Source organism: Rattus norvegicus, chromosome 3 (genome assembly GCF_036323735.1).
Source record: "Rattus norvegicus strain BN/NHsdMcwi chromosome 3, GRCr8, whole genome shotgun sequence".
NCBI classification, from domain to species: domain Eukaryota; kingdom Metazoa; phylum Chordata; class Mammalia; order Rodentia; family Muridae; genus Rattus; species Rattus norvegicus.
In genome coordinates this window covers 170,139,817-170,163,441 of record NC_086021.1, presented here as the reverse complement: position 1 = coordinate 170,163,441, position 23,625 = coordinate 170,139,817, and the positions used below count along the sequence as shown (strand labels likewise).

The 23,625-nt window shown below is 41.1% G+C and overlaps 1 protein-coding gene across 19 annotated transcripts in view; it reads left to right on the top strand.

The window, feature by feature from the left end:
• Nucleotides 1–23,625, top strand: part of Chd6 (chromodomain helicase DNA binding protein 6) — a 161,277-nt gene that overhangs the window by 14,039 nt on the left and 123,613 nt on the right. The window contains exon 2 of one of the 19 annotated variants that reach the window (XM_063283862.1): nt 7,232–7,369. The exons of 17 other annotated variants lie outside the window; for them this stretch is intronic. The gene's annotated coding sequence lies outside the window, so the exon portion shown is untranslated. Of the gene's footprint in view, nt 1–7,231; nt 7,370–7,443; nt 15,538–23,625 lie in introns of those variants that run through there. One more of the 19 variants, XM_039105104.2, reaches the window with a different exon arrangement.

Sequence of the window (23,625 nt, the reverse complement as noted above, 5' to 3'; positions counted from 1 at the left end):
GTATTCCATTCTATCAGGTCTGTTCCTTTAGAGAACCGTGACCCAAGACACCCTTAATCTATACACCTAGTTCCCTAATCTACCACATGAGTTACTTGCACACACTGTCATAGTTTACCACTGAAGGCTTTACATCTGTCCTAGAAAGCCTTCTTCTGTAGAGCTGCAATATAAAACCTGACAGGAACCAAATAGGGAGTCCCTATTGAAACTCTTTTCACAGTGGTTTTTTATGGTGTCCCTTTCTGTCTTCCCCCATCCCCCCAGTTAGGGACCAGTCAGGTATCCTGAATTGCATTAAGGGTAGTATGTGTCCTTAACATTCAGGAGTGATTAGTTTGATCTGGTATCCTAGGACTTCAGAAATGGAAATAAAACCTTGTGGTGGAAAATAGTCTGGTTTAGCTTTCTCCTCTTCCTTTCTTGCTCCTACCTTGCACACGCCCTGCTGCAGGCCAAGGATTAAGTTGAAGCTGGAGCTGGAATTCTCAAGTGGGACTTAGATCTCATAGGCTCTTGCTTGCTCATGTCTTCCTGAGACAGGGAGAGTCTTTCTTTCAAGTTATTTTCAGTTTGGAATTAAAACTACTGAATCACCTGTGTGCTTAGCTTTAAAAAATGTAGGTCTATTAAGATTTTGGGAAAAGATTTTCATAGCTGACTCTTAAGTAAGTCATCATTAGAAATGAGAAGTTTTCCACCTTTTTTTTCAGATTTATTTTATGTGTATAAGTGTTTTGTATGTACGTATGTATGTACATACGTATGTACTATGTAAGTATGCTGTGTGCATTCCTGGTGTCTGCAGAAGTCAGAAGAGGACATTGGATCCCTGAAACTAGCGTTTCAGATGGTTGTGGGCATCCACGTGAATGCTGGGAACGAACAACAAATGCCCTTACCTGCTAAGCATGTCTCCAGCCCAGTGTTCAGTACTTCTTGAGGACCATGGATTACCATGGTCTGTTTTTAATATATACTTTCTGGAATTTTGTTGTTTTTATTTTTAAATTTTTATATCTCTTTTTCTGCTTCTAAATATTCCTTTGTATTGCATATTTTTGTACTTGTGAAAGAGACTTTTTTCTTCTTGTTTCAAGTCTTAATGACTACAAGTCTGTATTTTGCTTCCAGTTTCCTCTCTGATACAAACAAACGTTAATTCCATCCACACACTCTGCAGCTCCACCCACTTGTCCCATAAGCACAGCCAGGCTCAGCATCTTTCCGTGGAAACGAGAAGCTGGCTAGACCGTCCGACCGGAGGCTGGAGGGAAGTATGGAATTTAACCAGAAGAGGATCCTCACCTGTACATGAACTCTCCCTGGTCTCCTATTCTCTAGTCTACCTACACATGTGTGTGTGCACACAGACACATGGAGTCATATACGCCTATGCGCATGCACACAACACACACACACACACCTCTCCATTTTTTTCCCCAACGTACTTTTTTAGACCATGTTTTTGGCTTTGATACCTTCTTGAAAATTTAATGCCCTTTATACACTGTATCTGTATGTGTTTTTTCCTTGATACATATGGATGAGATATTTTCACCCTCCAGGAACTGGTGTCTCCCTCTCTGTTGCCCCAGGGAGAATGCCTGCTTAGACTTAAACTAGCGTCAGATGAATAGCTGCAGAGTGAACTGACCAGAGAGTCTGCTGTCTTAGAAGCTCTTCGCATCCGACTGCTAAGGCTAACTAAGGCTTGTAGCTTTGTGAGCACACTTATATCAATAACTATACTGTTATACCCACCATGTTTCTTTTAAAACTTGTATAGTGGGGAAAGGGCACTTGCCACGGCTAATGTGTTAGAGGGCAGCCTTGTGGTTGCCTCTCTCCTCCATCTCCTATGGGTTCTGAAAGTCAGACTTCTGTGGCAGATGCTTTAAATTCTGAGTTATCTCACCACCCAATGCCAAGATTTATACTGTTCCTTCCCTCTATTCGTATGACACATTCCGGGCTGTATGTTCTCCAGCTTTTAAAGATAGTTTTATTAAAATATGTATACTATAGAACTCAATTTCAAAATTGTATACAAGTTTTAACTTAAATGCGGATTATTGCCCAGTCTGAAGCAAGAGAACCACCAGCAAGAATACTGTCAGGGCAGGCATAGCTGCTCTACAGACCCAGCAGGGAGGGGAGGGCAGGAACCTGCCCTTGAACCACTGTGCTGCTTATTGTCAGTGGCCAAAAGTTTCAGCACACGCCTTCAGTTTGAATAAACTGGCATTTTCACTTTTTATGTGGTGTGTAGTGTGGGAACTCATGACAAGGGAGAGCTAGAGGACTTTTGTTTGTGTGTGCATGTGTATGCGGAGGCAGAGATCGATTGAATCTGTATGTTTATGTTGTGTGCATGTGCATGTGACTCCATGTGCACATGGAGGCCAGAGATGGATGTCAAATGTGTGTGTTTATGTTGTGTGCATAGGTATGCATGCGTGTTTCCACATGTATGTAGAGGTCACAGATTGATGCTGCACGTTTGCCTCAATACCTCTACCTTATTTTTGAGACAGGGTCTCTCATTGAACTTGGCACAAGCTGACTCAGCTGGACTGACTGACCAGGCTAGCCCAGGGCTCTTCCTGTTTCTGCTCCCAGTGCTAGGCTTACAGGCACGTGTTGCCATGCCCAGCTTTTACATGGGCGTTGGGGATCCAAACTCAGGTCCTTTACTAGACCATCTCTCAGCCCTATAGAGAGCTTTTTAAAAAAGGCTTTTTGTGAAACTGCTCCAGGTGGCAGGCACTGGTGCTTACAGAAGGATGAAAGGGGGCTTTTAGTCTGTGACTTTGGTGCCAGCAGCACATCCTTTCCTTTTTAAGAGAGGGGAAGTGGGGGCAAAACGAGACATTGTTTTAGCTCACAGCTTGAGAGGTTGGGATGTACGTCACTTGTGACCTGCTTCCTTTTTACTGTGTCATTCACCACCTGCCAGTAATGCCACTAAATTACAGATCCATTAAGGGAGTAATGCAGTTGTTCTATCAGAGCCTTCTTGCATCTCAAGAGACTCCTTATAGACACACCCAGAATGCATTGCACCAATCACCAGTAAAACTGGCAGTCAAGACTTGCCATCACAGGACTTGTATGTTAGGTTGATTTTGCAGTCATTACAACTTTATATTGTCCTTGAACTGTTGACAAGAGGAAATGATATAAGAAAAATAATAATGTTTTCATTTAAGAGAGGAAAAAAAGTGGGTCCATAGAAGAGGTGTTTTATTGGAGGAGGAAAAAACCTTTCCCTAGAGCATGCTAGGAGAATTCAGATGTGCAAAAAGAAGTCCAGTTGTAGAAAGATTGGACTAGGTCTGGCCCGAGTGCCAGAAAGGCAGGCATAGAAGCAGATAAAACCAAGGCATTCATGTCCCATCCCAGAGTTGTGAAATAAAGAGCCGACATTTTTCCCAAGTGCTTAAGGATACCTGTACTGAGCACATTATACTTAGTATCTTATTAGTCCTTGATGAATTTCACTGAGAGTGCAGATTTTGTTTCTACCTCCTTTTTCTCAGTGAAGGATCTTGGGCACTAGGAGGTAACATAGTTTGCTTATGACCACAGGGTTACCACAAAAGCAGCTGCCTCGAGCCTTGACTGTCACAGTTGCTCTTGCGTGACCCTCACTGGTTTTTCTTGCATTTCCCCAAGGACCATATGTAGATAAAACTTAGAATTGGGGCTTTGTGACTGGATGCTGACTCCAGGGATGGTAGTACATTTCAGTATTCTCTTAAAATGATTGAGCTACATTCTAGCCAAAATGGAATCACTTCTGTGCCAACCCCTGTTTCGGTCCAAAGAGTAGGTGTCCATCTGATCTTGTTGCCACCCAGAACATTTTGCTGTTGACTTTTCTGTTGTTGTTTTGTTGTTTGGGTGGTTGGTTTTTTGTTTGTTTGTTTGGTTGGTTTTTTTTTTTTTTTTTTTTTTTTGTCTGTTTGTTTTTTGAGACCTTCTTTCAATGCCTCCATGCTGGCCTTGAATTCACTGTCTAACCTACCACATACTGGGATTAAAGGTGTGTACCTCCCTCCACTCTTGGCATGGCTAGTGCTTACGTTTGTTAAAGTTCCATATTGCCCCTAGAGCAGATCAGAGATGGACACAAGCACTGGTCTAAGAGGCTTACAGTGTAACCAAGGAGAGACAGGTACCCTTCAACCTTTAGTCATAAAAATCGTTCTAAGAAGACTTTCTTGGGGGGGAGGGGAGAGAGAGAGAGAGAGAGAGAGAGAGAGAGAGAGAGAGAGAGAGAGTGAGAGTGTGTGTGTGTGTGTGTGTGTGTGTGTGTGTGTGTGTGTGTGTAGGCGTTTTCCAAGTTGTCCAAAGGTGATCTATATAACTCATGTACGGGTAGAATCTATGAGGCATCGAGGTGTCTTCAGAGACCTAGAGTAAGTGATTCAACTTTTAGATTGAGTAGAATTGTAAGAATGCCAGAAATATCACATTAGGAAGAAATTTTGAAGAAAGTATCAGTTTGTCCTTCGCCCACCCTGGAGCATAGGCAGCCTCAGACACGGCCCTGAAATACCACAGTGGAGAAGCAAAGAGTAGACATTGATATGGATTGCCACTGGATCAGAGGATGAGGTTCTGGAAGGGCTGTTGTGGAGGATGAGATAAGGTTAAGATGTGAACATTTTTCTCTCCAAAAATGGAGACGTCTTGATGTCCCATTAATGCTTTAAAAATCCCCTAAGATTGGATTTATGTTGGCCTTTCTTCTCTCATTCCCTGGATTTTATTCCAAATATGATCTTCATTGCATCACTTTGCCAGCGATGCCATAACAAAATGCCACAGGCTGGGTATCTCACACTTCTGATTGATTTGAAGTCTGAGATCAAGATGTGTGTTGGCAGGGTTGCTTTCTTAGGAAGCCTCTTCTTGGCTTGAGTGAGAGCTGTTTCTTGTTTGTCTTCTCATGGTCTTTTCCTTGTTCATGTCTGTTGAGACCCCCCCTCTTTTTATAAGGACATCCACTAGATTGGATTTGGATGGACCCACTGATCAATTTTAACGTAATTGTCTAATACTGACCTTGTCTTGAAATGAAGTCACACTCTGAAATTCTGGGGCCTAGGACTTCAACCTAGGCATTTTGGGGATGGTGTATCAGGCCCATAATCTTTCAGACCCTGCCATGAGGAACTGTGATTGACTGTTGGAGGCTAAAAGAGAGGCAGGACGGTAGCAGTGTTGTAGCCAGTCTATGTGCACCTGTGCAGCGGTGCTGGCCCCACTCTTAAGCATCATCTCATCTCAGAGTTCCTAGTGGGCTCAGGACTATCCACACAACCCTCACTATCCTGAGAGGAACAGAGCATGAAGGCTGGTGGGCACCTCGAGTGAGGTAATTTCCTAACTTCACTCTCAGTCGGTTTGGGCCAGCACACCACATCCCTTTCTTTCACCATTGAGACCCTTTCGGGCAGTGTTACACAGTCTAGCACTCTCCTTATGAGAACAGTTGACTACATAACTTTTAAAGCAAATCATCTCAGTGCATACTCTTTGGGGCAAGAAAACATTTTCTATAGGATTCTAAGGTATTTTGATTTTGAGTTTTAGATGCCACAAAGAGAGATTTAGGAGTAAGGGAGTTTCTGCCACCTCTAAGGCAATACTTTTTTAGTAAAAGAAAAAGAATATGCAAAATGTTTTACGTAGTCACTTAAGTTGTTTCATCAAAAATAAAAGGACTCTATTTGAGTTTGTAACTCACTGAGTTCCCTGGTAACAGGTGAGAGGCTTTGGGGGCCCAAGCATGAACAATCGTCTTCGCTTACCCTAGAGGTACTAATAGGAAATTCTTCTAGAATTAGAACTTTGCGGCTTCTGAGAACCTGTGAGAACTTAATATGGTGTGTTGGCTCACATTGGCACTCTTGGGAAGTCTCGGCCCACGGGTGTTCGTTCTAGTGCTGCATCCCTCGCACGCCCCAGCTGCGCCATTGCCTTCGAGCTCTCCTAATTACAGCCTAGTTAACCGTCAATTAGAATTTTTGCCAGGAGAGTCTGGGTTTAGATGTATTTTAAAACCTTTGAACCAACAGTCCAAGGTAGTTGTAATTTCTCTGAATGTTAATGTGCACATTTGTGTTGTCTATAATTTGCTTGGCAGTTTATTGAAGAATGAGATTCCTTTAATGGATCTTAGTGAGTCTTTGCTAATTCTTTTAGAAAGGACCAAGCTTGTTGTTTGGATCATACTTCCAAAATGCACTGAGAATATTACTTTTTCTTTAAAGAAACATAAAAGTCTCTATTTAAGGCCATAACTTCCTTGTCTTCATGGAAAATTAGCTTTCTGGGTTGTTCTTCTTTCGGGCATTTTGTTCTACCCTCTGCCTTGCTTTGACTTTACCCTCTTTTTTCTTGGGTATGTATATATGGGGTGTTCATGACTTTTTTTCTTGTTTAAAAACTAAATAGAGGGGGCTAGAGAGATGGCTCAGTGGTTAAGAGCGCTGACTGCTTTTCTAGAGGTCTTGATTCAATTCCCAGTAACCACGTGGTGGCTCAAACCATCTGTAATGGGATTTGATGCCCTCTTCTGGTTTACTCACGTAATTTAAAAAAGAAAAAGAAAACAACAAGAACAACTAAATCTCACTCAGAATCTGACTGAGAAAAGTAGTTTTGTTTGTTTTTACCATAAAGGTGCTTTATGTTCTCAAAAGCATTGAATTTAGGTGTCCTCTGAGTCATTGCAGTACGAGAGACTGAAGACTTCCCCAGGCAGAATGTTTAGAACAGCTTTCTGGTGGAAATTCTTGCTCGGTTTAGGCGCCCACCACCACCACCATTTTAATTAGAATTTTTTTGTGTTAGTTTTTATTTTGTTTGTTTTTTTTCCATTGATAATGTACAGCTCATATCCTGTATTTTCAGGGGAGAAAGATAGATGAGGGCCTTATACATTGTCATATCAGGAAGTAGGAGTTAGTTTAGGGAGTCTTAATCACTACAGTGTAGTTTGAGTCTTTTGGTTGCAAGGAACAGGGATTAAACCTGGCTAGCTTTGAAGAGTGGTATATGGATGATACAGTCGATCAAATTCTATTCTTACACACTTTTGGAGTAGTTTCCTACATTATGCTCTGTCGCTTGATTTTAGGCTTGTACATTTGACTTACTGTGATCCAGTGCTGCTGTGTGGGATAGGCTAAGCAGAGGTCTGTGTGTACTTCTCCAGTAGGTTTGTTCTTGAGTCAGTGCTGTGGCAGCTAGCATGAAAGACAGCGGTTACCGTCCCATCAGCCTGGGCCTCGTGGTGAGACACAGAGCTCAGACTTTATGGCAGACAGCGTTCAGCAGCACCAACCTGACCTAGGTGAGTGAACCTAAGTGAATGTCAAGTTTTTATTTGTATGCGACTGAATTTTGTGGTCTGATTTTTTTTTTTAGTATTATTTTAGCAATAGATGATTAATACCATCATCCTGGGGTGGGAGCAACTCCACGGGAGTTAGTAAGCAGATATTTTTATGGTTTCTAGCATTTTGACATTTACAAGGATTCCTGTGATTTGGCTCTACTCTCCTTTTCTTACTCATTGACTACCTCATCCCGTTGGTCTTCTCTGTATGTTCGTTCAACTTTTCTTGTCCATGCCATACTCAAGGCTTGCATAGCTTCTCCAGGCTTAAAGCAGCATTAAACTTCTCTCCTTCCCACTCACAGTACTTCAGCGTTTAGTTCCCTTGGTACATTCTGTTTCAAATGTAAGAGAACGTTTTGCCCAACAGGTACCTTTCTCTCTAGCAATGTCGTGTTCTTGTTGGTTAGTGTACTTAGTATTTGGCTGCTGTGAGTGACCTATTTTGTTTAAGTAGATAGAGCAGGAGGTGTATTGGAAGAAAAGAAATGTCTTTGATGTTTTGAGTGCCTCAAGTGGCTGCCTCAATAATACAAGGGTTCTTTTACCAGCAGAATTGTAGCATGTGCCAAGAGAAAATGCAAAAGGCTTGTAATAGTCTTTTCTGTATTAAGTGCGTAGTGTGCACTACATGCTCGGCATTAACCCTTGTCACAGTCCATGCTGGGCAGTCTCTTCCTTTCAGCATTGGGGGGGGGGGCACAATCCATTGTTGTTTTCTACTTCCAAGAGTCCAGCCTTATGGTAAGAGGTCTCAGAATCAGCCTCTCCATAGGAAAGTCTGAGAAAAGACGTCTAGAAAAAAGAAAACTTCACTCATCCTTAACATTCTATATTTGTCCCCAAACGAAGAATTGGGGAGAAACAAGTCAGCATATTGTGATGGTTTATAGAGGAACATGGACAGCTTAACATTTATTTGTAGCAATTTTAAGGCTATGATTGGAATTATTTAAGTATTTATTTAGTTATGTTTTGGGTATAGTAAAAAGTGGTACTTTAAAAACATTTACTGAGTCTTTCTTGCTAATAGGTATATATAGTAAGTTGCTAATGGTTTCATTTTTTATTTTCTTCTTAAAACTTCTCGTGGTAATGATGGTAACATTGTTCTGTTATAGAAGGCACATGGTCATGTTATAATGTGGACTCTGCAGCCATACTGCCTATGTTTACATCCTACTTTAGCTACTGAATTCGTCAGGATTCTCTAAAGGAACAGAAATAAATCAGTTTATTAGAATGGCTTGTAGGCTGTGGTCCTGACAGAAAGGCCAAGGAGCCTGCAGCTGTACTCAGCAGTCCCAGTCTAACGGTGGAATCCTTGACGTAATGTCAGTGAAGGAATGCCTCAGCATCGGGAGAACAAACTTGCCAGTGCACGTACGTGTGCATGTGTGTGTGCATGTGTGTGTTGCTTTTAACTCCTGAGTGCTAGAATCATTGGAATTACAGATATGCGTCACCTTTCAGCCTTGCTTTGGTTGGGGAGAGATGAGGTACTTGATCTTCCCTTCCAGTCCTTCTGTGGTTTGGTTCTCATTGAGCTTGCGATAGTTCCTACCTTTGTGAGATTGTTATGTGCAGTAAAGTTTGCTGCCTTCTGGCATCTTAATTGTTAACAGTGAGTGTTAGGCAACTCTAACCTCAGATTCTTAGAAGCTAAGTTTTTTAAGTAGAAGGGCTTTTAATAAGTGAACACAATCTAAATCTTAGTGTGGATAAATATAGCTACTTCAGTATTAATTAAGGAAGTAACACCTTTGCCTGGAATATTAAAGGCAGAAAGGGAACTGAGCTAATTAATTCTACCTCGCTGGTGGTAATGTTCTTTTTTCTGTTTCCTGGGATAGAATAATCTGTCCTGTTCCCAAAAGATTAAGATCTCAAACAACAACAAACAAAAAACAGGTCCCCAGGAGAAACTGATCCCCAGATGACTTTCTCTACAATCAAGTGTATTAGTGTATAGTTTCTTTCCTGTTATATGTTATGTAGTCATTCTTTAGGCATCATGTGTTGGAGGTGGACTCTTCAGGTTACCTCTCCCCAGTGTTGGGCATTTTGGTTAAGGTCACCCCCATTGAATTTTGAGAGTCTCTCATCTTCCAGGTGTCTGGTACTTTCTAGAGCCCCCCCCCCATGTCTCACCCCTAGAGGCTGCATATTTCCATTCATTCTCCTGGTCCTCCTGCCCCCACACCCATACCAGATCCTGTACCCTTTTCCCCTCCCTCTCCCTTCTCCCACCCAGGTCCCTCTTTCTCTGTGCCTCCTGTGATTGTTTTCTTCCCCCTTCTGAGTGGGATTGAAGCATCCTCCCTTAGGCCTTCTTGCTTGTTAAACTTCTTATAGTCTGTGGTATATGTGTATCCTAGGTATTCTGTACTTTTTGGCTAATACCACTTATCAGTGAGTACATACCATGCATGTCCTTTTGGGTCTGGGTTACCTCACTCAGGATGATATTTCCTGTTCCATCCATTTGCCTGCAAAACTCATGATACCCTTGTTTTTAATAGTGGAGTAGTAGTAGTATAAATAAACTACATTTTTTGTATCCATTCTTCAGTTGAAGGACATCTGGGTTGTTTCCAGCTTCTGGCTATTACAAATAAGGCTGCTATGAACCTAGTGGAGCACATGTCCTTGTTATATGTTGGAGCATCTTTTGGGTATATACCCAGGAGTGGTATAGCTCAGTCTTGAGGTAGAATTATTTCCAATTTCCTTAGGAACCTCCAGACTGATTTCCAGTAAGTTGTACCAACTTGCAATCCCACCAGCAATGGAGGAGTGTTCCTCTTTCTCCACATCCTTGCCAGCATGTGCTGTCACCTAAGTTTTTGATCTTAGCCATTCTGACTGGTGTGAGGTAGAGTCTCAGGGTCATTTTGATTGGCATTTCCCTGATAAAAATAAGGATGTTGAACATTTCTTTAAGTGCTTCTCAGCCATTCGAGATTCCTCTGTTGAGAATGCTGTTTAGCTCTGAACTCTGTTACTCAATTGGATGATTTGTTTTTTGTTTTTTGCTTCTTTTTTTGAGATTTAACTTCTTGAGTTCTTTATATATTTTAGATATTAGTCCTCTATTGGATATAGGGTTAGTAAAGACTTTTTTTCCCCCAATCTGTAGGTTGCCGATTTGTCCTATTGACTGTGTCTTTTGCCTTACAGAAGCTTCTCAGTTTCATGAGGTCCCATTTATCAGTTGTAGATCTTAGAGCCTGAGCCATTGATGTTCAGGAAATTCCCTCTGTGCCAATGAGTTCAAGGCTCTTTCCCACTTTCTCTTCTGTTTGATTCAGTGTATCTGGTTTTATGTTGAGGCCCTTGATCCACTTGGACTTGAGCTTTGTGCAAAGTGATAAATATGGATCTATTTTCATTCTTCTACATACAGACCACCAATTTAGACCAGCGCCATTTATTGAAGATGCTTTCTTTTTTCCATTGTATTGTTTTGGCTTCTTTGTCAAAGATCAAGTGTCCATAGGTGGCGTGAGTTTATTTCTGGGTCTTCAGTTTTATTCCATTAATCGACCTTTCTGTCTCTGTACCAATACCATGTGGTCTTTATTACTCTTGCTTTGTAGTACAGCTTGATGTCAGGGATGGAGGTGATTCCCCCAGAAGATCTTTTATTGTTGAGCATTGTTCTGCCTATCCTGTTTTTGGTTTTCCATATGAAATTGAAAATTACTCTTTCTATATCTGTGAAAAATTATATTGGAATTTTGGTGGGGATTGCATTGAATCTATAGATTGCTTTTGGTAAAATGGCCATTTCACTGTGTCAGTCCTATCTAAATCCATGAGCATGGGAGATCTTTCCTTCTGAGATCTTCATATTCTTTCTTCAGGGATTTGAAGTTCTTGTCATACAGGTCTTTTATTTGCTTGATAAGAGTTACACCAAGATATTTTATACTATTTGTAGCTATTGTGAAGTGTATTGTTTCCCTAATTTCTTTCGCAGCCTGTTTATCATTTGTATAAAGGAAGGCTACTGATTTGTTTGAGTTAATTTTATGTCCCACCACTTTGCTTAAGTTGTTTGTCAGCTGAAGGAGTTCCCTTGTGGAATTTTGGGGGTCGCTTATGTATGCCATCATATCATCTGCAAATAGTGATACTTTGACTTCTTCCTTTCCAATTTGTACCCCCTTGATCTCCTTTTGTTGTCTAATTGCTCTAGCTAGGACTTCAAGTACTATATTGAATAGATAGGGAAAGAGTGGGCAGCCTTGTCCCTGATTTTAGTGGGATTGTTTCTAGTTTCTCTCCATTAAATTCTCTCCATTTCATTGATTTTTTTTTTAATTCTTCAGTTTCTGTTGCTGTGTCTCCCTTTTCATTTTTGATTTTGTTAATTAGGATACTGTCTCTGTGCCCTTTAGTTAATTTTTTGACACAGACTCTTTGTGTGTAGGTAGCTACAGCAGTCTGAAACTCAATTATGTAGCCAGTGTTGCCTCAGTTTCCTAAGTGCTGGGATTATACATATGTGCTATCATCTTGAACTGTCTGTAGCTAGTATGTTAATAGGTGTAGCTATAGCACATGCATATGTAGGCATGTGTGTCATGATGTGTGCATGAGGTAAGGGCTCTGTGGGGGTCTGTTTCCATCTATCCTGTGGGTCCCAGGGATCTACCTTAAGTCAGTAGACTTGGCAGAAGTCTCCCTTACCCACTGTGATATCTTACTGGTCCTGACTTAGATGTTGTTTAGCTGGTTTTATCTGTGTGTAGTGTTGCTGTTGAAGTAATGTTCTACTGACAGACTTAAATAATCCATTTCCTTTCTCTTGTTAGATGCGATTCTGTTTTTACTTTATTGCTATGAAATGTTAATTTAGGTATAAATAGTGAATAAATTGTGTAGGTGTATTTCATTATAGAAAAGTCACTGCCTTTTCAAGCTCTGTGAATTGTTTGAATTATGTTTGCTTTGTATTAATTTGACAAAAGGTTAAGCCGTATGGATAAGAAAATTATTAGATTGCCAAAAATTCTCAACTGTCATGTTAATCTGTTGATTTGAACAGATGGTAGTTATTGATAGGTATACTAACTATGGAAAAAGACAAGGAAGCCTCCTTGGATCTGATGGTGAAGGAGATTGGCTTATGCTGTGTTCCTCACAGTGTGTGTGCATGTAAAATTTAACAAGAAAGGACTTGTGAGATTGATTTTTGTAGATATACTGGATGGGGATGGGCTTAAAATATATTTCTTAATTTTACTTAGACTGATTTTTGGTAATAATTATTTTAATTAATTTTTTCTCAATAGGAAGAATGTCTTTTAAGTACTTGACATGTTTTGCTAAAAATGTTTTTACTTCTGACAGAAGTGGATTTCCTGAGTCATCCTCCCACTTCTGTGCAGTCTTCCCTTCTTAGTAAATCTCAGTTGGGCAAAAACTGTCTATCTGACTACCTCTCTATCCATCAGTCAGTTAATTGATCAGTCAATGAAAGATTTCTTACCCAAAGAGAACACTTAGTTACATAGGGAATGTGTCCTTGTCTCTGTGGAGGATTTATTTACAGATGTGGTTTTTTTCTATATACATTTTAAGGACTGAGATCATAGAATTATAGGGCCTTAGAAGAGTGTGGAATCTTCAGGAAAGGAACCTGAGGAAAATTTAAACCTTTATCTCCCAAGTGAAGAAGCAGAGTTGTTTGGTGTTTTGCCATCTCCTTGTGTTGATTCAGTGTTGTTCCGGGCATTTTAGACAGCATAAAGGAAGATATGAGACAGCAAATTGGAAAGCATTGGGAGGTCAGTAAAATCATGTATTTAGCTTGCAACATAGTTTCACATCTGAAATTCTCACATTTGGGAGGCTGAGGCAGGAAGTCAGTCTGAGCTACATAATAAGAACCACATCTTAAAAATACAGAAAATGTTTATGTGTGTCTATGCAGAGTAAAAACTATGAAAAATAACTAGCTTTTCTTTATATACATCCATTTGTTCTCATCACACATATCCAATGAGACCAATCCTCCACTGGCTATGCCTGCCTAAGGGACCATTTTCAAGGCACAGGCCTCACTTGAGAGTCAGCCTTACTATTGCAGGATGTTTTGACATTTCAGTGGATCTGATCCCAATGTGCAAAAGGTGCACATGAGTATAGCTCGTGTGTAATCTTGTTTTGGGAAACACCTGGAAATGAGCTAATATATGCCCTACATGCTATCCACTTGAATTTCTGTTACATTGAATTTAACCTTTTCTCGAACTGCCTGCTCTCGTCGTAGGACTTCCTGTCTCTGAAGAGCTAGACAATGTCCAGTCTTTAGAGGACCTAAATGGTTGCTGAGAGATCTTTAGTTTTAGACTCACAATATTTAGGTTCAGGCCTAAATTCTTTCATTAATTGAAGTTGGGTTATTTCAGAAAATTAATCTCTGAACAGAATAACTATGCAGTTCACATGGAAAAGATATAACCCATGGGGTAGCAGAGTTCTCTGGGTTTCCTGGGGTAGAGGTAGCCTACAATTGCTGGGCAAGCAAGACACAGCTCCCTGGGATCAGGCAAACGGAGGCTAGAACACCATCATAAAGAGAGAGTACAAAGCGCAGTGCACACGTACACACCAGTGAGACCTTGGAAACATCCTTCAGGGTCCAGCCGAACTGGTGGGTGGAAATGTTGTAGGAGTTGGTGCACCACTGAGGCCACAGTGTCAGGAGAAAATAAATACGGGTATCCTGGTCGCAACAAAACAACTCTGGGATATAAGCACACAGAAAGAGTCAAGAGACTGCGGTATGATACCCGGGTGCCTGAGATCCTGTGTCTGTCTACAGGACCATAGAGAAATGGTTATGAGATCAGGGCTCCAGCAGCCCAGTCCTCCCCTCTCCCCCAATATATTAAGTTCAGAAGTGTTTGTAGTTTTCCCACCACCACAAGTGACTGTGGTTTCTGCATGCGGCTGGAACAGAACACACCACCACATGTCTCCATTATACTCCACCGGTGACTGGTGACTTTGAGCACAATGTGCAAAAGCACAGCACCGGAACCAAAAGGAGAAGCTCCCTTCTTCCTGCAGTGCCCTTCAGCTCTCTTCAGTGACCAGTTAACATCAGTCTGCTTCACTGCTACAGAGCTAGTACTGAAGGATGCTTGGGGCTGAAGGGCAGTAAGGTAATAACCAGTACTAATGCCAACCACACGAATACCTACTATCCAGTCTCCCATCCACTAGGCAGAACCAACCTACATGACAGCTAGGCTAGTGGTTACTTGTGGGGAAAGAATGACCAGAAGGAGTGTGGGTGTTGTTTTCACAGTGATGTTTAGTTTCTGAAGAGCTGCCTTCGTGTATATTATACTTTAGTAAAAGTTCAAATATGGAACAATTGGATTTAAAAAGTAGAAACGTGGAAACAGTGGAATCCGGTGTAGTATAGATGAAATAAAAATCCAGGCTGTCTCAACCTCTAAGACTTGGGGGAGGTGGTGGAGGCAATGATGCACATATATATGTGGGGTGTGGGGTGTGTGTGTGTGTGTGTGTGTGTGTGTGTGTGTGTGCGCGCGCGTGTGTGTGCGTGTGTGATGTGGTGCGTGTGTGCGTGTGCGTGTGTGTGTGTGTGCGTGTGTGTGTGGTGTGGGGTGTGTGTGCACGTGTGTGTGCGTGCGTGTGTGTGTGCGTGTGTGTGTGGTGTGGGGTGTGTGCGTGCGTGTGTGTGTGCGTGTGTGTGTGCGTGTGTGTGGTGCGTATGTGTGTGTGTGTGTGCGTGTGTGTGTGCGTGTGTGTGTGTGGTGTGGGGTGTGTGTGCGTGTGTGTGTGCGTGTGTGTGGTGCGTGTGTGCGTGTGTGTGTGCGTGTGTGCGCGTGTGTGTGTGCGCGTGTGTGTGTGGTGTGGGGTGTGTGTGCGTGTGTGTGTGTGTGCGTGTGTGTGTTGTACATGTTGGTAGCTGTTCATGCTCGTGGATGTGTATAGAGGCCACAGTGTCTTCCTTCATTACTCCATCTTACTTTTGAGACAGGTCTCTCTGAGCTTGGAGCACACCAATTTGGCTACACTAGCCACCCAAGAAGCTCCAGGGATCCTTCTGTTCCATCCTGCCCTGTGCTAAGTTACAGGTATGCACGGGGCCTAGCTTTTTTGTAGGTCCTGGGATTCGAACTCAGATCCTCATGCTTTGCTGCAGACAGTTTACTGACAGATCCCTCTCCCAGGTTTGTTGTTGTGTGCATTTTTGAAGGCCATTTGAGAGTTTTCTCATTTATATTACCTTTCTGTTAGAATTAAAATTTTAAACTCTGACAACAGTTTATAATTTTTCTGCTATCATACTATGTGTACGTATGTGAACAGCACATGTATATTTGTACATTTGAGCTGAGGCATATAAATACTCTGTGGTGCTAGCGGAGGTCAGAGGACAATCTTCTACCTTGTTTGAGACAGTTTCTTGACGTTGGCTGCTTCATATGCTAGACAAGCAGACCTGTGAGCTCCATGGGATTCTCAGATCCTCACCTCCCACCTTCTCATAGGAATGTGCTTCTGCGCCCAGGTTACTTGGTTTCTGGGGATTTGAATTCAGAGCCTCACTCTTGAGCCTTTTTTTTTTTTTTTTTTTGTAGCCTCCCAATTATCATTGTTACATTTTGAATCTGATGTCCTAGACCCACTCATGTTTTCAATGTTTGGTTCTTAGTTCTTGGTGCTGTTTGGGGAGTCAGTGAAATCTAGCTAGCAAAAGTAAGTTACTAGGAACAAGCCTTTGAATGTTTGCATGGCCTCACCCTCTCTCCACTTCGTGTTCTGTGAGGTGAAAGCTTGTCACACCATCCACCTCTCTGGACTGTTGCTCTACTGTGCCTTCCCTGGCATGCAGCCTTCAGGGAACTTTCAGAGATACACCAGGACCCAAGATAATTGTTCTTTAAGTTGTTTCTGTCAAGTGCTGTGATTACATGGATGCAAAGTGACTGACTGGAAAACTGGTATGGAAGAGTGGAATGGTCACTGACCAAACTGATGAGCTTTAGCCTGCAGAACTGAGTTTTGAGAGGAATTTTTAAAAGTTTGGAAATGCAAACTAGAAAAGCTCCAGTATTTTATCAGAGCTTTATGGGGGAATTCTGGTGGGAGTTAAGAGAGTCTGAACAATGAAGACCTAGCTTACAAGGATTCTGTTGGGAATTGGACTAGGGTTCATTCTTGCTAAATTTTATTATATATCGCTTTGCCTCTGCCCTGAAATTTCGAGTGAAGATGAGTTCAAGGATAATGGACTATAATAATTGGGAAGCAGAGATTTCAGACTAGCATGGCACTATTGTGGTTGTTACTCGCTGCTCGTTGTTACAGCAACGTTTATAGTGAGAAGTGGGGGAAACTGAAGCAGAAAGATGAAAAAATGCACAGTTGGCCAGAAAAGCAACACCTTTAAAGTAAACTGACAAAAAGTAGTTATTACAGAGATTAGTGGCTTTAAAGAGAAGCCCTGTACAACAGGGACCACAGAAAGAGTGCTTTGAGGGGCCTTCAAGAATAAGGTATGGCCTCTAACACACCCTAGGATGGAAACCTGCAATTTCATTTGAAAGACTTTGCTTTAAAAAGTGAGTGTTCCTGGGGTGCCCTCCTCTTCCCAGATTCTGCTGTTTTAGGCAGTCAGGCTTTGCAGCCATGATCCAAAGGAGCTGAACTTTGCTCAAACAAATGTCAGGACTTGGGGTCATCTATGTGGTGGCCAGGTTATAGGCATATAGAATGAAGGAGTTGCTAAGAGGCTTGCACCATGATTATTAAGGAAAGTCTAAGAGGCCAAGCAGTGTGTAGCAGGGTCAGATTCCCATGAGGAGCCGCAGACGAGACGTGAGGCTGTGAAAGTGAAGCCTTAATTACAGTGGGGTGTCACGGGATGTTGGAGCTGCCAGAAGTGTGGATAATAGAACTGTAGTTCTGTTTTTACTTTTAAATTCTCTTCTGATTTGAGAGTCTACCAGGAATGTAACTGGTGTTTTCTTTGTGACTCTCTTGGCGTGAATTCTATTGTTCTCTAGACTAGTTGTCCTAAAAGATGGCACTTTTTATCAGTCTGAACCTTATCAATTGTTACATCTAAGTAAGTATTAGGTGTTGCAAGTCAGTAGTTCGAATAGAAGTTTGTTCACATGTATACTATGAATTTAAAATGAGTGACCAACCATACTAATATGTCTTGTTATGTATATGTATAGTATGCATATTAAGTGATTTACATATAATGGGGATGGAATTAGGAGATGTTAGTGGGTTGGCTTAGGTACACTTAAAGAGGCATTATCTTCTAAAGTTTTGTCAAATTGCCTATAGTTTCTGATTTCAGATGTGGAGAAGCAAATGTTTTGTCTTTAAACTTCCTACTAGGGAGGAGAGTCCTGTTTAGCTGCTCTCTCACCTTCCTTCCAAAGCTGTCTTATTCGCTCCTGGCGGAACTTCATTTTGGGTGAGGTGCAAGACTCACTGTATAGTCCAAACTGTCCTGGAGTCAGTCCATGGCACCCCCATCTGCTCTTTCTAGGATCACAGGCGTGCACCACCCTGCTTGGCTCTGTAAGAGTCTCACATCATGGAGCTTATACCGTTTGCCTCTTGACCCAGAGCTTATTATAGGTTTCAGGAAAGGAGGAATTGGAAATGAGAGAGGATTGAGAACTGTCCTCGTCATCTGCAGTGGCACTTCTGAGCCCCCAAGGCCCAAGGTTAAACAGCTTACAGGAGACTGAAATGTCTGGAATCCATCAGGTAAAAGATGTAAAAGTGTGCAGGTATCAGGATTTTACCTTTGAAGTTGAGGAAATTTGTGTCCGATTCAGAATCTATATTCTCTAAACAAAGACACATTGGGAAAATATTGAGTTTTTAGAAATTGTACTTTAATAGTTGTAGAAATAAGGGCAAAAACAGTCCCTGGCTGAAAAGTCCCCAGATTGGTGGTTATGATTACTGCAAACTCACTTGTGTGTTTCCCTGTTTTATTGGATCACTTGCAGTTAGATTTTCTTACCAGAAATTGCTCTATAACAATGGTTGAAAAATTCAAAATTATAATGGAACTCTTTATGAGTTTAAGTGAACAGAATTATAGTTGTATCCCTCAAGTCTTTATCCATGCCTAGCTATCATATGAATTTGTATAAATACTCTTTTGTGTAATGGTATTGGCCAGAGCCATCCAGATTGTCTGAGGTATGTGCTAATGTCCTCCGGTACCATAGTTATTTCAAGCTATCCTAATTGCTTTCTGTTTCCTCTGGGGTTTCCAGGGTAAAACATCCTCTGCCACAGTGCTTTTGGCCACACATCCTAATGTTATTTTATTTTCTATTTCTCTCATATATTACATCCCAACCATTCCTCCCCCCAGACTCCCCAGTTCACTTCCCCTCTCCCCTAAATCTATTCCCCTCTACCTCTCCTCAGATAAGAATAGGCCTCCAACAGACATCAACCAAATACGGCATAGCAAGCAACACAAGGCCAGGCACACACCATCGCATCAGGACTGGACAAGGCAACCCAGTAGGAGGAGAAGGATCCCACAAGTAGGCAAAAAAGTCAGGGACAGCTCCAGATCCCACTCTTAGGATTCCTATATGACACCAAGCTACTCACTCATCCATAACATACACACAGGGGACCTAGGTCAGGCACCCTGATCTCTATGAATCCCAGTTAGTCCTGGTGTGACTCTGACCCCTCTGGCGACGCCTCTGTAAGACTCGGGAGCTCTGCCTAGTGTTTGACTGTGGGACTCTACATCTGCTCCCATCAGTTGCTGGACTAAGTCTCTGGTCTCATTGATGACTATTTTGCTAGTCTTCAATCTCAGGACCCTCTCTCTGCAGGCAGGACAAACTGTAGGTTCGAAGAGTTTGTGGCTGGGTTAGTGTCCCAGTCCCTCCACTTAAGTAAGACCTTGGCTGGTCACAGAAGATAGCCAATTCAGACTTTATGACTCCATTACTAGGAGTCTTTGCTAGTGTTATTCCATGGCGTTTCCTAGTTCTCCCTTCCCAAGGAGACCCTTACGTTTCCCCTTGTTATGTGGGTCTGTGGACTCTACAGGATTGTCTTGCTTTCTAGCTAATACTCACCTATAAGTATGTATATGCCCTGTTTGTCTTTCTGGGTCTGGGTTATCTCACTCAGGACGGTTTATGTTCTACTCCCATACATTTGCCTGCAAACTTCATGATGTCATTGTTTTTAACAGCTGAGAAATACTCCATTGTGTAAATGTACTACTTTTTCTTTATCCACTCTTTGGTTGGGGACATCTAGGTAGTTTCTATTTTTTAGCTTTTATGAATAAAGCTGCTGTGAACATTGCTGAACAAGTGTCCTTGTGATAGGATATGTCATCCTTTGGGTATATGTCCAGGAGTGGTATAGCTGGGTCTTGAGATAGATGGATTTCCAGTTTTCTGAAAAACCACCATATTGACTTCCAAAGTGGCTGTACAAGTTTGCACTCCCACCAGCAATGGAGGAGTGTTCCCCCTTTCTCACAAACTTGCCTCACCAGCATGCACTGTCATTTGTGGTTTTGATCTTAGCCATTTTGATGGATGTAAAATGGAATCTTAGAGTCATTTCTATTTGTATTTCCCTAATGGCTAAAGATGTTGAATATTTCTTTAAGTGTTTCTCAGTCATTTGAGATTCCACTGTTGAGAATTCTGTTTGATTCTATACCCCATTTTTAAATTGTATTATTTAGTTTGTTGATGTCTAGTTTCTTGAGGATATATATATATATATATGTGTGTGTGTGTGTATATATATATATATATATATATATATATATGAATGATATTAGTCCTCTGTCAGATGGGGAGTTGGTTGACGATCTTTTTGCATTCTGTGGCTGCCGTTTTACCATTGACAGTGTCCTTTGCTTTACAGAAGCTTTTCAGTTTATGAAGTCCCATTTATTATTTGTCGTTCTTTAGTGACTGTGCTATTGGTGTTCTATTTAGGAAGTTGTCTCCTGTGACAATGTATTCAAGATTATTCCTCACTTTCTTTTTATCAGGTTTAGTGTTTCTGGTTTTATGCTGAGGTCTTTGACCCACTTGGACTTGAGTTTTGTGCAGGGTGATAGATATGCCATCTATTTGCATTCTTCTTCATGCAGACGATCCAGTTAGACCAGCACTGAAGATGCTTTCTTTTTTCTGTTGTATATTTCTGGCTTCTTTATTAAAAAGTAGGTGTTCATAGGTATATGGATTTACGTTTGGGTCTTCAATTTGATTTCATTGGTCAACAGGTCTGTTTTTAATGCCAATACCGTGCTCTTTATTACGATAGCTCTGTGGCTGTCGCTTCTGAGGTCAGTGATACCTCTGAAAGTTCTTTGATGGCACAGGGTTCTAGCTCTCCTGGGTTTTTTGGTTTTCCATATGAAGTTGAGTGTTGTTCTTTCAAGGTCTGTAAGGAACTGTATTGGAATTTTGATGAGGATTGTGTTGAATCTGTAGATTGCTTTTGATAGGATGGCCATTTTTACTATGTTAATACTATTGCTCTATCAGCACGGGAGATCTTAATATCTTCTGATACCTTCAATTTCCTTCAAAGAACTTGAACTTTTTATCAATAGGTCTTTATTTCATTTGCTTGATTAGAGTTACCCAAGATACTTTGTATTATTTGTGGCTACTGTAAATATGGTGTTGTTTTCCTGATGAGTTTCCTTCTGCCTCTGCCTCCTTCAGCAAATCTACTGGCGTGCGCCACCACAACTGGCTCCTGATGAGTTTCCTGTTTGAGTTTGTAAATAGGAGGTCTGTTGATTTTTTTTTTTTTGATACTTTGACTTTTTCCATTCCTCTTTGCGTCCCCTTGATTTCCGTCAGTTGTCTTAATCTCTGGCTAGAATTTGAAGGACTAGTTGAATAGGTATGGAGAGAATGGGCAGCCTTGTCTTGTCCCTGATTTTAGTGGAAGAAGCCTACTTGATCATGGAAAGTGATCTTTTTTATGTGTTCTCTGATTTTGTTTTTGAGTATTTTATTTAGTATTTTGCATCAATGTTTATATTTTTATGCAAGAAGAAATACCCTAAATCACTTTAAGTTATTTTGTGTAGGTGTAATAGAATAATTTTAAAAATCTATATCATCATCTGATACCATTTTTTATACAAATTCTATAATTGAAACAAAACCAGGAAGACTTGGTGAGTAGCCCAATTTATGTAGCATCCATATTCAGAACTTAGGTAACGTCACTCCCAAGTCTGTAGATGTTACTGTTCTGCTGATGGCATAAAGAGTTAGGAGACAGGATATAGCACTCTTACTGCTGGGTCCTTCTGAAGCTTGAAGCTGATTGTGTTTGTAAAACCCTTTGTCTTGCCATATGGGATTATCACCTGGATTTTCAGAACTGTGAATATTGAGTGGGCTTAACTATCAGTGGACTGTTTTCCTCAGCTCTGTGTACAAACATGTTCATTCCTGGTTGTTACTGGTTGACATTATAGTATAGGGTATAAGAACATGTTCATTCCTGGTTGTTACTGGTTGACATTATAGTATAGGGTATAAGAACATGTTCATTCCTGGTTGTTACTGGTTGACATTATAGTATAGGGAATAAGAACAGGAAGGAAGCAAAGGCCCCGATGGGACCTGGATGGCTCAGGAAAGGCCTAGTCATTTTTGCTGCTGCCTATAGAAGTGATGTCTGGGATGTCTGTAACTCCAGCTCCAAGGGATCTGAACCGCTCTGCTGGCCTCTGGGCACTTGCATTCACACGCACTTATCCATACACATAATAAAAAAATAAAAATGAAAACATTTGACCACGTGCACACAGGTATGCTGCATTCAGTTCTGATTATATGAATGTGACATTACTGAAATGTTTCTATGTACTTGTGTCTGACATTTCTGAAAATTTTATATATACTTGTGTCACATCAAGATTATAAAAAAAGAATTCTAGCAACAGAAGACATTGGATAAAGTCAGTAGTAATTAAAAAGCCTGAGGACATTGATCTAATTAGAAAAACCTTATAATCACAGTCGGTCTACAGCAAACCTCTTATCTGGTACATTAATCCAGTGACAAGCGTTTCCAGGTAACCTGGGTCAGTTCCTGCTTCTGTCTTTACTGCTGCTGATTTTTCCCCATGGACAAGGATTAAAGTCACGACTCTTTGTGCTTATATTACCTACCTGCAGGAGTTATTCTAAACACGGAATGCTTTGAACACTTTTCTTTTGAAGAGTAGTTTTTCAAGATTTATTTTAGCTATTTGTATGTATGCGTGTCTATGGGTGTGTGCACATGAGTGCAGGTGCCTGCAGAGATTTCCCTGGAGTTGGAGTTGAAGGCCGTTTCAGTCACCCAGGGAGGGTGCTTGGGAACTGAACTTGCATCCTCTCTAAGAGTAATGAGTACTTTTACCTGCTCAGCCTTCTCTCCGGCCCCTAAAGTGGACTTTTAAGTTAATGGCGGTGATAATCATACATTTGGGATGTCCCTCGGTGGTAGATTGTTTGCACAACATGTACAAGACGCTTAACCCTAGCATTGCACATTCACAGGTTGTGTCTAAGCCCTTCAATATATTTGGAATTGGGCTACCTTTAATACAAAATATGACTTCTCACCCATAGATCAAGTACAAGGAAACCGTCAAAGCAGAAAAGCCTTTCTTCACATCACTTTGGATATATTATAGTTGTACAAAAACATGTACACTAGCTCGTGTGGTTATCTTTGAAGGAAAAGAGTGACCTCTCGTCATCTGAACACCTTTCCTTCCACTGTTGTTGAGCTAGCACAAGCTTAGACGATAATAAAAACAGAACACAAAATATATTATTGAATGTTTAAAAATTAGCTGTTTAAAACAAAGAATTGTAAAATTGAAGAAATTTCACAGAAATAAAGCAAGGGATAGAGCAGGATGAAGGCAGAGAACTATAAGAATGAACATAGTAATAGAATATAAATGAGAACGAATTAGAAGTGTGCCTTGGAATTGGAAGACCCACTATTCATATACAGAGCAGGCATTTATTAGAAAAGTAGGGAGGGAGTTAGGAAGAAATAATACAAGATCTTTCTGGTGGAAAGGACTTAGATTGTAAAAGAATGTGCCAACATTGTAGGAAAAATAGTTTCAAGGCCTATTATTGTGAAGAAAAAAG